We start from the raw sequence: 13946 nt of genomic DNA, 5'->3' as shown, positions 1-13946 counted from the left end.
TCCATGGGGGCCTGTCCGTGGTCATATCCCCAGGGGCCTAGCATACTGTAGGTCTTAATTAAAAACTATCGACCAGCTTTCTGATTGAGCTTGCTTACCTTCCCCTTCTAGTTCTTATTGTACCCCTTTCCTAATAACTTTCTCCTTTGTTTTTGGTTGTCTGCCTTATACTTCTCTCTTTTTTTTTTTCCTGTCACGCTTTCTCCGCTCTCTATATTTTGAGGCCCTGCCTAAAGCAAGTGCTTGGAGTTTACACCCTAAACTATAGAATGTTAATGCTGTAATGTGCTTTGGGGACTTTTAATCCTGTCCCTCCTGTTGTGTAGTTGTGCTCAGCTGTTCATGGTCACGCAGCTAGTTGGGAACAGAGTATAGATTAGAACCTTTAGTCTTCCTGTCATTATTGTCACACTGTATGAAGTGTGAGAGGAGAGGGAGGGTCCCCAAGCGTGCTAGCACAACACAACTTTCCCTTCATCCCATGGTTGAAGTTTCCTTGGAGAGAAGAGGCTATTTCCTAGGTCCTTGCTAAATAGCTTCTATTATAAGAATAAAGCTTCGGGTTGGTCTGCAACTTCCCGCAGATTCAAAAAGATGCATTTATCTTGGGGTGCTAAGGAGAAGACTCAACTTTGATATTCAGGCCCTAAAATAAATACTCATGTGAACTCAAAGGTCCAACATACTGTTAAGCAATGGAGAGAAACAGTGGTGCTCATCAATCATGATAATAACAATAGCCAACTGACATTTATTACTATGCATCCGCTACTGTTCTAGGAACCTCTCCTAAGTGACATGTTTAGTTGTTTATTATCAGCCAGTGAGTTAAGTATTTTTATCCTCACTTTACAGATGAGAAAACCATAGCATAAAATATGGAATAACTTGTTTAGTGTCTCTAGCTAGTGACAGAAAGCTGAGATGTGAACCTGGTCGGCTTACTACAAAGCCAATGCTCTGTGCAACATCTGGGATAAAGCTCCTAGCCCAGGAACAAAGAGTTAAGGTTCTTCTCTGCAGACTAGGTGTGTAACAGCCACTGTGAAAGACCCCACTTGGCATAACCAAGTTTTACAGGGCCTGAGATTCTTCAGAGTCAAAACCGTGGGAATGTTGAGTCCTTTCACAGTTGTGTGTCTCACTGGCTGCCCTGTGTCTGAGATACTGAACTAATTCTGAGAATTTTATTTCGTCTGTCTTCTTCCAGTAATTTTCACTCATTGCCAGTTTAGTAGAACTGGGTTTGTACCGTTTCTCACGTTAAAGAACCTATCAAGGGCATGGTCTCCAAAAAGTGAAGGGCAAGAGGCTCTTCAAGAAAAGGTTTTTTGTTCCTGCTTCACCATGGCACTTAGAATAAAATCCATGCCAAGACCAGGGCCTGCCCGCCGTGTGCCGGGCTCCCTGACCGTCCCCCCGATGCCCCTTGTTCTCCAGCAGCTGCAGTCCTTCTCCAGCGCCTTGAGCTCATCAACTCCATCCTGCCCCAGGGCCTGCATTCTTGCTCTTTCCTCTACTTAAAACACCTTCCCTGCCTACCCTCCCGTTGACTCCATCGTTGCTGTCATTCAGGTCTCAGCTCAACCATCCCTGCTCGACAATGCCTTGCTGTCTACCCTCTCTTTGTCCCACACAGCATGACTAGAATGATCTCAGGCTGGAAGATTTGTAAAGCACTGATAAGCCCTAAGCAACAACAGCAACAGCAAAGAAAAAAAAAAAAACCATACAATGAATCTCCCATACACCATGTTTTAGTAATACTACTTCCTAGTATACATGACAAGGTAAATGATTTATTAATTAACAAACAAATAAAATTAGAGAACATCAGCTGAAAATAAATTTGATTATAGTGTAACTAATACAAGGAATTTGTTCTGATGTACTTGGCTAACAGGACCATTGTCGATTTAGACCAACCTTTGTTTCAAATCAAAAAAATAAAATCACATCAAGTATGCCCTTTTGTTTTCCGTACTCACTGAGTGCCGTGTCTGAGTGTGTGTGTCTCCCACCCCCAATGTATAGACTGAAAACCTAACCCCTAAAAATGTTATATTAGGAGGTGCTCAGGTCATGTGGGTGGGATTAGGGCCTCATAAAAGAGTTTCAGTGAGGACGCAGGGAAAAGGGGCCAGCTCTGAACCAGAGAGGGTCAGCTCCACCCAGCCATGCTGACTCCTTGATCTTGGACCTCCCAACCTCCAGAACTGTTAAAAATAATGTTCTGTTGTTTATACACCACTGCAGCTGTGGTGTTGGGTTCTTACAGCCCGAGTGGCCTAAGACACTGACAAAGGAGAAATGTACCTGCTCCTTAAGGAAAGTATCAGACAGTGAGAAAAAGACAGGGGAGTAGGAATGAGGATGAGAATGATGTAGAGCCTCTCCATTTTAACCTAGTGCAAAGTTCAATTTGGAGAGCATTTCCATTAATCCCAACTCTTAAGGAGCAATCACTGTCTAAGCACCAGTTTTAAGTAGGAGTATAGGTCCAGCCTGTGCCAATGAGCCAATAATCAATTCTGGACCATATCATCAAAGGCCAAGAATGATGCAGTGCCTGGCTGCATTCTCCTACACGTTGTGAAATATTTAATGTTCATGTTTCTTGAAATAACCTTATCTAAAGTCCACGTGTTCCTCACATAAAACTTTGCTCTGCAAAACTCAGAACTGCTGTTTGGTACTGATTTCAGATAGTAAACTAATAGAGCTATAATGTTTAGGCAGTAAAAGTTATATTAAACTATTAAAAGTTGCCCTTCTTAATATGGAAAAAATACATTAAGTTTATCCAAAGAGGACCTTGCTGATGGTTAGTAACAAATTTAGCAAGATTTAAAGCTTACATTTCAGAACAGTGATTAGTCAACCTAGAGGCTACATTCTGTCCCAGGCACTTCATTCAGGTTGAATTTTAAATTAGCCATACATCCTGAGAGACTTTTCTAAGATTCTATCAGAAAGCAGCCTGGGATCTATAAAAATATAGATCCCAGCTTGGGTGATCTCGGCTCATTAGCTGGGCCTCTCAGCCTCAACGCTGTCACATTTGGAGTTGGAGCACTCTCTTTGTGGGGGCTGCCCTGCGCACTGTCGAATGCCTAACGGCATCCCTAGCATCTACCCTCTAGATGCTAGAGACACCCCCTTCCCCAGCTGTGACAAACAAGAACATTTCCAGCTGTTGCCAGATTATTCCCTCAGAGAAAAACTGCCCTTATGTGCGGCGTAGGGACACCCCTTCCACGCACCCAAGATTTAGGCCCACAAACTTGTCCACAAGTTCTGAACCTCAGGAAACTGTACCACAGGGTCTGGCCTCTTCACTGTTTCTAAAAGCAGATTCATGCCCACTGTCCTGGTTCATCCAAGCTAAGCACTCGAAGCAGTGATAACGCTGTAAATACTATATGCACACCATAGAAGCTCTAATTTGTAGAGAGTCTTTGGAGAGCACATCTCCTCTGAGTTTGGCTCCATTTGGTGCTTCACTAACTTTGTTTATTTCATGTATAACCACCTTATCAAAAGGTTTTTAGAAGGATAAGAACTTGGTTTACTCTCACATGTTGCAGTTAAAACTGCTTTAAAGTTATTTATGATTCTACGATCTTAGAGATCTCACTATTAAGTTACCTGAGGCATATTTTTAAGGCCAGTAAGTTTAAAGTCCTGTAGCCAATCTTGTTGTTTTCAGTGTTTTGACACTTCCAGGCCAACTATATGGTCAGAACATAAAAAGACAAACAATAGTAAAATGATCATTTTCTAAGCAATTCCAATTATCCAATATTTATCCATTTTAAAAATAGTTGCCAGTGTAGTAAGGCTAATCTCAAAACCATTTATAGTGATAGATCCCCGAATACATTTACCAGTGCACCATGAGGTATTACTAGGTTTTGTTCCTTAATGTGTGTGTCAAAAATTTCTCCTTTACATTTATATATTTATCTTTGAAAGTATGTTCCACAGGGTATCCAGCCTCTCATTCCTTAGGGATTCCAAACATGGCTCCATCAAACCAGCTGCCAATCTTGGTCACCACAAATAATTAACCCCACCATGAAGTATTTAAAATATGTAAAGGTTAAAAGATCATAAAAATGAGACCATATGTCCAAACATACCACGTGTGCTTTGGCAAAGGAAATGTACATGTTGAGACAAATCTTAGCAAGCCTGCCAGGGAACTAGATCAAAACCAGGACAAAAAGATTCTTTTCATATAAGTTAAGTATTTCCCTAGCACTTACTCTAAGGTTAGCCAAGATGAAAGAAACCAAGCTACCCATCTATATGCCTGACAAAGCCACCGTCCTTCAGGCTGCAGAGATAAAAGGCCTAGGACTCTGTATTTGGGGACATGAACCATCTTGGTCCAAACCCTGGCTCCACAACTAATTCTGTCAACATCTTAATGAGCTGGCAAGATGCCTAATACCTCTCAGCCTCAATTTCCTCATCTATTAAAAATGGAAATGATTGTATTTTTCTGGAGTGTTCTGAGAATTAAACAAGATAAACAAAGTGTTTAGAATTTTCCTGGCACATGATGAGGATTGCTGCTCATATTTACAAAGCCAACGTACATCCAGTCTCTTTAGAAATGCTAGCATTTTGGTGCCCACTCTTACTTATTTCAGATTATGCTGAAAGAAAACACCAGATGTGAAAAGACGCATCCAGTTTTGCTACATGGCTCCGCCACCAAAGCCAGATCAAGGGAAAACCTAAGTAGCTACAATCTTGTGGTGCACAAGTCTTTGTGCTGCCTGCGGGGGGCGGGGGGGGGGGGGTGTTGTCTGCCCTGGCAGGGGGGTTTATCTCACTGAGAGGAAAGACCCGAAGGAATCTTGAAGATCAGCTCAGAAAGAGCAGTAAAAAACGGGCAAGTTGGAGTGAGTAGGGGCTGCCTTCAGCTCACATATTATATGTGTTCAATTCCTCGGAACAGCCGGAACCCCACTCCTGCTGGCTGAATGAGTGAGTAGACGGTAAAATTGTCATAACCTGGACAGAAAACACGTTTAGACTGCCAGCGCTCGGGGTTATCCACGGCACACCTCCCGCGCTGTAGGACCGTTTACCTAGTGTTGATTATACCACTGGGTCAAAGTCGTTCCATTAAAAAGTGTTAAAATAAAATTATTAAAATGAAAGCTCACTCTAATATTTAGCAAAGAGAATGAGAATTAGTTTATATGATCCATAAGGTGGAAAAAAGGAGTTCCCCGTGCTTTTCATACATTTTAGAACTTAAAAAATATGTAATAAAATATTCCAAACATGCAAAAAGTCTAAAGAATAATACAGCAAACTTTTACTGAAGGTATAGGCCTTTGGGGTCCCCCCTTTAAATTGGGGTTTCAGTAACGACTCCACATCCTCCTACCATACCCCTCTGACACCCAGGTCACTGGGCACAGGGGTTGTAAAAGGCCCTGAGCCCCTACAGATTTAGCATCAGTTTTCCACTCTACTGCTTTTGTGAGTTTTAATGGGCCATAAATATAAAAAAGATGTATAAAATATCTCACTCAGCACTCTAGGTGTTTGCAATGAGAGATTGTTTTCAGCCTTTATAGCCCCTTCATTAGGTTTTTAATCAAAATGTACGATTATGAGTTTGAATTTTTTTAACTTCATTTTATTCATATATTTTTCTCTATCCCCGTTAATATATGAATGCAAATATAGAAAAATAGCCACAATTAGTGTGCTTTAAAAATTATTGTAAGGACACACAGATATTCATGGTAGAGAGTGATTTTTGTATTTGAATGTATTTTTAATAGTTCCAACAGAATAGCTAAACACTAATTATTCATTTTGTTGTTATTCAGTGAATGCGGACGCTAAGCCCACATTATCCCTATGCCTTTCCAAAGGCCTTCCAGGATATTTTCCAATTTATGAATTCCCTATTCTAGTGTAAATTATCCTTAGAGAATGGAATGTGTGTGGCTGCAAATCCACTTAGCCCTCTCCAGTTTACCTATAGCTTGTTGAGTTAATCAGGAAATTCAATCTCTTTCTGTGTGTGTGTGTGTGTGTGTGTGTGTGTGTGTGTGTGTGTGTGTGTGTGTGTGTGTGTGCGCGCGCGCTAATCAAACCCTAGAAATTTCAACCCCTTCCTTGCTTAAGTGTAATCACTGTGCAGTAAACAAGTGCTGAATTGGTGGTTTTGGTTTCTCAGGGTTCGGATGAGCCCTGACGTACTGTCAGGTGGCAAACCCCGCATGGACAGCCACCTTCCATAAGAACGTGACACGCACCCCTCTCTGTGTGCTCCCGGCCACCTAAAGGCTGATACGGCTCCTGCCACCGCTCCCCCGGAGAACCTCCGAGAACCTCAACTCCAGCTCTAACCCCAAGGTCCCTCCCAGTCAGACCTGCCGAGGCCCCTCAACAAGGGAGGGTGAGGGAGGAAGGTGTTCTATCCAATTTCAAGACGAGGAAACTGAGTCCCCAACAGGTGAATTTTTGTGAATTCGCATAGTAAATGGTGGAAGCAAACTGACTCCAGAGCTCGTGACATTTCGCTATGCTACACTGCAAATACAAACATGCAGTTTTCTGAAAAGCTGACTGGAAGTAGTGCAGTCACTGACTTTAGGGGGGTGTTAAGTGGTTGGGGTTGCGCTGGCTGTTTGTGGGAGGCCCAGTTACTTTGAAACAGTGCCCAACACATAGTAACTTACGGAAGTGTTTGCCATTCGCCATTGCCGCAGGCGTGAGCTCGGGCCCCCTTAGGTCACAAGTACTTCACATCTACCACGTGTCCACGCCAACTTCCTGGATCCAGACTCGAGACAGGACTATTCCCTTAAAATATAAGCAATTTTAGGTCAGTGAGAATTTCTGCAAACTGAAACAGTGTTTCTGTGATGCTCAGTGAGGCCACAATAATGTCAAAAAAATAAAACTATTTATGTAAACCTATCTGCCGAGAGCAGATGAGATCTTTGCAACGTTCATTAACCTCATTGTTGATCTGCAGCTCTTGATACAAGCTTCCTTATCTCTGCCTACAGTAGCCATCGAGCTTCTGGATTCAAACTGATGTTCCCTGTGGAATCTACGCCGTCTGAATAGAGGCTTGACAGGAGAACCCCTCTGGAATGTGTATTAAAAAAAGAATCTTCTTAGAAAATATTAGAAACAATGTTAAAAAGAAATTATTTCAATTATCCAAGGTAATACCTATTTTTAAATATCTTAAACTTTTATAATAACAGAGTAAGTGATAATATTTAATCATGAGATCTGTTCCTTAAACCAGATCCACAAAGAACTCCTCCTGGGAAATTCTCCCAACTAGCCTGACTCCACTTTCTTCCTATCTTTACTTTATTAAGATCCCAGAGGCTGCCATCCCCAAATTACTTTTTTGATACCCAACCTAAGATTTATTCATACAATTTAAATTCTCTCTCTTATTGTCTCTATTTTCCTCTCTTTCTGATATGATGATTTTATAATGACCATTACACGTTTTAAATATTTTAAGAACTACCATCTCAGGAACATGAGTCATAGAAAACTTGTACTATTGAAGTTTTAGGTAAAGCATTGATAAAATTGGTAAATGAATTAAGAATTATTCATTTGGATTCTACAATGTACTTATCTAAATGACTTCAATACATGAAATTCCTGTTATTAAACTCTTGGAAAATTAGATAATTATTTTTTTGATAGTGCTGAACATGAATGTTTGTGAATACATTTCTTTCTTTTACGAATGAGAATTTTAAATGTCTCTGTAACAAAAATATATATGCATAGATATATATACACACACATTCATGCATACAACTACATCTATATTTATAAATACAGGTGTGGGCAAAAGTAAGTTTACAGTTGTAACACAAGTAAATAATACAATAATTAATAAGTAATAATACAAGAATAAACTCTGTGTTTTGTGTACTCACAACTATAAACCTACTTTTGCCCACCCCTGTGTCTGTGTGTGTGTGCGCGTGTGTGTGTGTGTGTGTATGTGTGTATGTGTGTGTATAAATAAGTCTGGACCGGGTACAAAGAAACCAGTAGAATATTCGTATAACATCTTTGCCATTTAGGTTTAGATTTTTCTAGTTTTATTGCATGAATTTTCCTGAGTCTATTTTCTATAAACATTATTATGTATAAAAATATCCGTTATCTAAACATTTTCACTATGAGGAGAACTACTCTATGTCATCAGTCATAAGCCCACTCCAGTCTTTACAAATGTCCAGCCTCAATGGAAATTTATTCTATTTTCTGCATGCCTTCTCCCATGTTCTTCTTTGGGGACATTTCCCCTCCCCTCCCCCATTTCTTATCCCCTTTGTTCATTGAAGTAACAAGGGTCCAAATGGCATCTGCCGTTTTCTTATATGATCCAACAGTCTTGGCACAGGACTCGAGCCTAGCCAATCAGCGTCTTTTCTTGGGAAGCATGTTCTTTCCCCTGTGACCAGCAAGGAGTGGAAGCTACTGCCAGCAGCTGTGCCCCTGATTATAGATGACAGCGCAAAACTAACATTCAGAAAGAAGGCAAGATGTATGACATACTGAAGAGAGAGAGACAGCGAAAGTGAGAGAGAGGGAGAGACAGAGAACTGAGATGAGAGAGAAGTTCAGGTAGAGAGAGAACCAGAGGGAAGGAGGGGGAAACTGAGATTGTATCTATATCATTGTCATGGCTCCTTTTTTGGCTCTAGTTTCTGTCCTGGCTCCTGCCTCCCAAGGCTCAGCTTTGAAGCTTTTGCTGCTGCCTATAAGATAATTTATAATTCATCCCACAGTTCTCTGATTTTCCTAGTAATAAAAAAGCCACCCTGAAGTCTCTGAGGCCCTGCGTTTGGATGGATGGTATGCAAGTCTGGTAATGTGGAGACTAGTTGGGACTGAATAGCACATTTTAACCACTCGCCGAATATTATACCTATGTTATAAAGAAAGGAAAAAATACCCAAACACCTAGCAGGTATTATGATTCTAGAAACTACTATTTCAGAGAACAGCACCTGAAGGTGTGAGTGAATTGAGAAGGACAAACAGGCCCAACTAGAGCCGGTGTTTCCATGGAATTCTCTTGGAGGAACTCAGACCATGTGAGGGAGCTGGAGGAACCTCAGGATTTTCAGTTCCTCAAGTTGCAGTTTCTCTTCAGCACCTTTGGTTATTAGTTTCCTGGTGCTGTTGTAACAAATTACAACAAACTCAGAGGGTTAAAACGACACAAATTTATCTTGCAGGACTGGAGTTAAGAAGTCTAAATGGGGTCAGCAGGGCTAGTCCTTTTGGAGGCCCTCAGGGGCGGGGGACCTGTTTCTACGCCTCTTCCGGTTGAAAGCTGGAAAGATGTCAGTGGTGATGCAGGGCCTTTTCACCAGGCAGCGGGAAGAGATCCAGCAGCTCCAGGGACCCTGTTGGCCAGAGTCCACAGGACAGGACGCGCTGCTACCAACTGGCCAGGGCACTCATCTAGGATAACGGACCTACCTCTGAAAATCTAGAAGCATGAGGCAGAGCAGACTCTGTGCAGCTGCTCCAATACTGTCACCACACTGACATCTACACAGTCAGCGCTCTGTGACTGGGACAAGTGAGCCGGTCTGGTGAGCCGTGGCACACGGAATGTTACGGATGCTTTGGGGAAACTACCTGGCCTGCCCTTGCAAAGCAACCCAGAGATTAGTGATAGCAGGAATTCCTTACTACCTTTAGTGCAAAGGAAAGAAGTGGATCTAGGGCCACCCGGTAGAAGCTGGGGCCACTGAAGCTCTGTCCTGGAGGAGCTGGGACTATGGGGGAAATCTACTGTTGCGGGAAATTTCGCTGAGGCAGTAGGCAGGGCAGGGGAGAAGGAATACCCCAGCTCATCCCTTCCTCCTCTCTTCCTCCATTCCAGCCTCCCACCATAGCCTGACCTTAGCCAAACCCAGCAGGAAGCTAGTTGCCATAGAAGCCTGGGAAAACACAGCTTGCCAGAATGTCCCTTTTCTCCCACTTCTCCCCCTAGTACAGTGAGAGCAGGGAAAGGGCAAGCAAGGGGTCTGCACATGGCAGACCAAGTTTGGGAAGCGCAGGGGTAAACAGAGAACAACAGATTTCTTAACTGCAGGATTTCCCACGTGCACTTTGCTTCTCCACGGAAGGAAGGTAGTGTGTGATTGAAAAGGGGACTCTTTTATGCCAGAGTATTGCACAGAACTCATGTTCCAAGGACTTGCTTTGAGAAACTCTATCTTTAGCTAAACTAACTCACGAGAGCGGGACTGAACTTGTACAAATTGCTGAGTCAGCTGCCAGAGTAAATGGTCTCCTAAGAGACAGCACCTACTCTCTCCTTGGAGACAGTGCAGAAAATCCCAAGTGTAACAGGAGATAAGAGAATCCTTGTGGCTTTTTCTCTGCTTCCCAAAGGGGCCATTCTAGAATTTGCTTTTTATTAATAACCCTTGCACCCAAGACCCTGAACTTGGAAAACTCAAACTAGAAATTAAGCAGTTAAGGCAAATGGACCCTCTTCAAGAGCACCATGTGAGAGGAATCCAGCATCTTGTGGGTCCTTTACATTTGTTTTCGGCTGATAAACCAAAGTATGTTGCCAAGGCAGGCCTACCTGCCAGATATTCCGCAGTCTGGCAAAGACTTCTTCTTCTTCCATGCATCCTCGAGTAGAAGAAGAGGTTATGAAAATAGAAGGGTCGCAAGCCTGGTGTTTCCTGCATGCTGCCTTTACCATAAAACAAAAAAGGTTTTTGTTTGTTACAAAAAACAAAAGTAAAAATACAAAGTAATTACTGAAAGCTATCACAGCGCAATTTGCTCAGACACTGAATTTAGAGTTTTTAAATAGATGTGCTTATTTCTAGACCATTGTTGATTTTTAATAGAGAAGTTACCATTTGAATACAAGTAGGGTTGGTTTTTGTTTTTTGGTGTTTTGGGGGTTTTTTTTTTTTTTTGGCCCACTTATACAGCCAAAGCTAAGGCTGTGTCAAATAGCAATTAGCTGTATGTCAGACACAAAGAGATTATGAGAGGAAAGACAAAGATTAAGGAAACTCATAGCTTGATCAGAGCTCCTTAGTTAAATAATTCACGTGTTGAATATACTGCAGAGACTTTTAAACTTGCAATCAAGGCTGCTTCCTTCCTCCCTCCCCCAAGCCGTGACCCCCCACTTTGTGTCTGTGTGATCTGCGGTGGTCACTTGTTGTTTCTGATCTCCAATTCTCTTATCTGCGAAATGAGGGTGAAAATGTATGTCCTCTATCACTTAGGTCGTCATTGAGAGACAAAATGGGATCATGTGTGGGATAGTACTTCTATATTATTTACTGTTTTTCTGCGGAAGAAAATGGCCAACGAAGTATTCACAGTTTCTCTGGAATTATGCCAAAGGCCTTGACAGGCTAATATACCTAAAAAATGAAATCAGCCTTCTTCCTTGTCCTCAGAGACTTAAGTTTTCTGCAAGTAACTCATAAAACAAGTTGTTCTACTGGAAATAAAATCTAATTTGAAAAGTATCAACATCGAGATAATTAATTGGAAGCCGAAGGGACTTCCTCTTTCACAATACTGTGAATAGCAGTCACATGATCCTGGAAATTACTCCAATATCTCACACCTGTAGACTGCAGGTCTTCTCTTCTGATTTACCTGGGTGTTACCCTCCCCATATTCCTGTTTGTGAATTACTCTCTCCCGCCCAAGCCACAGTCTGGGTGGTAACCGTCCACTAATGGAATTGCCGTTCCTTCACATATGATGTTCTGAGCCCTCATAGTACCAGCATTTCATGAGACAGGGCCCCCTAGGCTTTGTAACATAACAAGGGATCATACCATAAGGATGGAATTTTTTCCAAAGATCTGAATCATAGAGTAACATCAGAATTAACTTCAGAAATTATCTTCTCTAATGATTTGCAAGATTTTTTAAAAGCACATGCCTTTTGTAAAATGAAGAGTTGGCTAAAGCACCATATATAAAATAGATTTAATCAAAACTGCTTCGGTTGAAGAGGGAAGCAGAACACAACATATTGCTCAAGTCTCCTCGTTCCTTTGCAGATACTAAGGGTACATGAAACCATTTGAAAGCCACTTTACATCTTTCAACCGTTCTCATCCTCCTGTACTTTGGTCCTTTCTACAGAAACCATTAACATTTCCAGTGGTGTCCGTCCTCTCAAAGAAGGGCATAACTGTTTGTGTATGAAGTTCATTCTTACATTTTACTGCTTTTCTTGTAACTCCTGCTGACCTAGAATAAAACTAGATTGTGCTCTATTCCATATAAGTATTTGCATCGGTGATCATATTCCTCTGAAAACTGTTTTACAAAATAAACATCTCTGACTTTTTTAAATATTCTGATAGGGTGAGAATGTGTGACCCTAATCTCTTTATTCAAATCGCTTTCCTTTGTCTTTGCCTCAGTTGTCAATGTCGGAACTGTGAACAGTAATTCCTGTCTTGACTGTAGTTATCAACTCTCTCATTTTCAACTTTCTACTTCTGTTAACATAGCCTACCATTGCATTTGATTTGAAGGAGACTCATGGAGCTTAGTCAACTAAATCCCTGCTATCACTCTTGAATGTGCTACTGCAGAGCAATAGCTCTCATATTTTAAACATGTAAATGTGTTTTGATGGCTGCATGTGGTCATTTCCCTTTGCTGTGGTTCATGAAGTCAGCCACATGGTTCTGCTAGAAAGATTTCCATGTTCTTGTCATTTATAGGATCTAGTTTGTGAGATTTGGTAAAACAATGACTATATATTTGTTCACATTTTACCATCTTAACATAGATACCATCTTAAAAATTTCCTATAGATTTTTATTGAAATAAATTTTGTTGCATAAAAAATTGGTGATTGTTTGAGATCCAAACTATGTTATCATGACTACCCATTTATATCCGACATAAACAACTTTCCTACTATAGAATTTTTGAGGTTTGAGGAGGGCTAACTGTAAGCCTGAAAGGATAGGAGACCTGCTGAGTTGGTTTGCTTGTACTGCAATGGTACTATGAGTCTGTAATTTCAAAAATCTACCACCAAAGCAGGGGCTTTATCTGTTGTTAAATAGGTGAACTTTTCAGCATCAAAAGATGCCTGAATCTTCATTCTTCCCTAGGAATTTTCTCAACTTTGTGGGTTTCAGCCAGATATTTTGCCTTCCTTGAACATATTTTCATGTGGTTTTATAATATTTATTCAACATTATTTTTCATTAGTTCCCTATTTTTAATTGTTGGTGATCATTTCAGTGTGTAAGGATTACACGGTGCAGAACTGATTTATCCACATTAGTGCCTGAGGGGACCATGACCCGTTTTATTTGCTGCGTGGTCAGCCCTGGAATGCATGGCAGGTTTTCTGAATATTTCTGATGAAGTCTTTAAGCACATGTAATTCTGAAAACACATTCCCATTCAGTGCGCCTTATACAGGATGGTAAGCCCAACATGGCAAAATGTTTCTAAAAAATTCCATAAACATTAAGCATATTTATGTCATAGCATTAAGTTTGGTCAATTTGAAACTTACTGTATTGTGGTATAAGAGGCATTTTGTTTGCTTGTGTTTACTTTCCCAGGAGTAAATGCGTTTTGGTTAACCACAATGGCAAACTTAGTCAAGACATTTATGTCAACAAATCCTACTGCTTAACAAAGTCACATTCTTAGTTTCTAGGACAGCAGACTGGATTCTAAGTAATAAGGTGTTTATAAGGCATGCTGTAAATCTGGGACTATAAACATGTCTGCTTTTCTGTTAAACCTGCTGCTGTGCATGAGGTACAATAAGCTCTCTTTTCAGTTTTATGGTGGCCAGTGTGTTGGCTTGCCGGTCTTGATTGCTGTTGATTCTACTCTTCCCAAAGCCTCCTGCCAAGCTCTTGACCCAA

The sequence above is a fragment of the Pteronotus mesoamericanus genome, unplaced genomic scaffold (genome assembly GCF_021234165.1).
Source record: "Pteronotus mesoamericanus isolate MK-2021 breed Mesoamerican mustached bat unplaced genomic scaffold, CSHL_Meso_final contig_75, whole genome shotgun sequence".
NCBI classification, from domain to species: Eukaryota; Metazoa; Chordata; class Mammalia; order Chiroptera; family Mormoopidae; genus Pteronotus; species Pteronotus mesoamericanus.
This window is presented reverse-complemented; position numbering follows the sequence as displayed.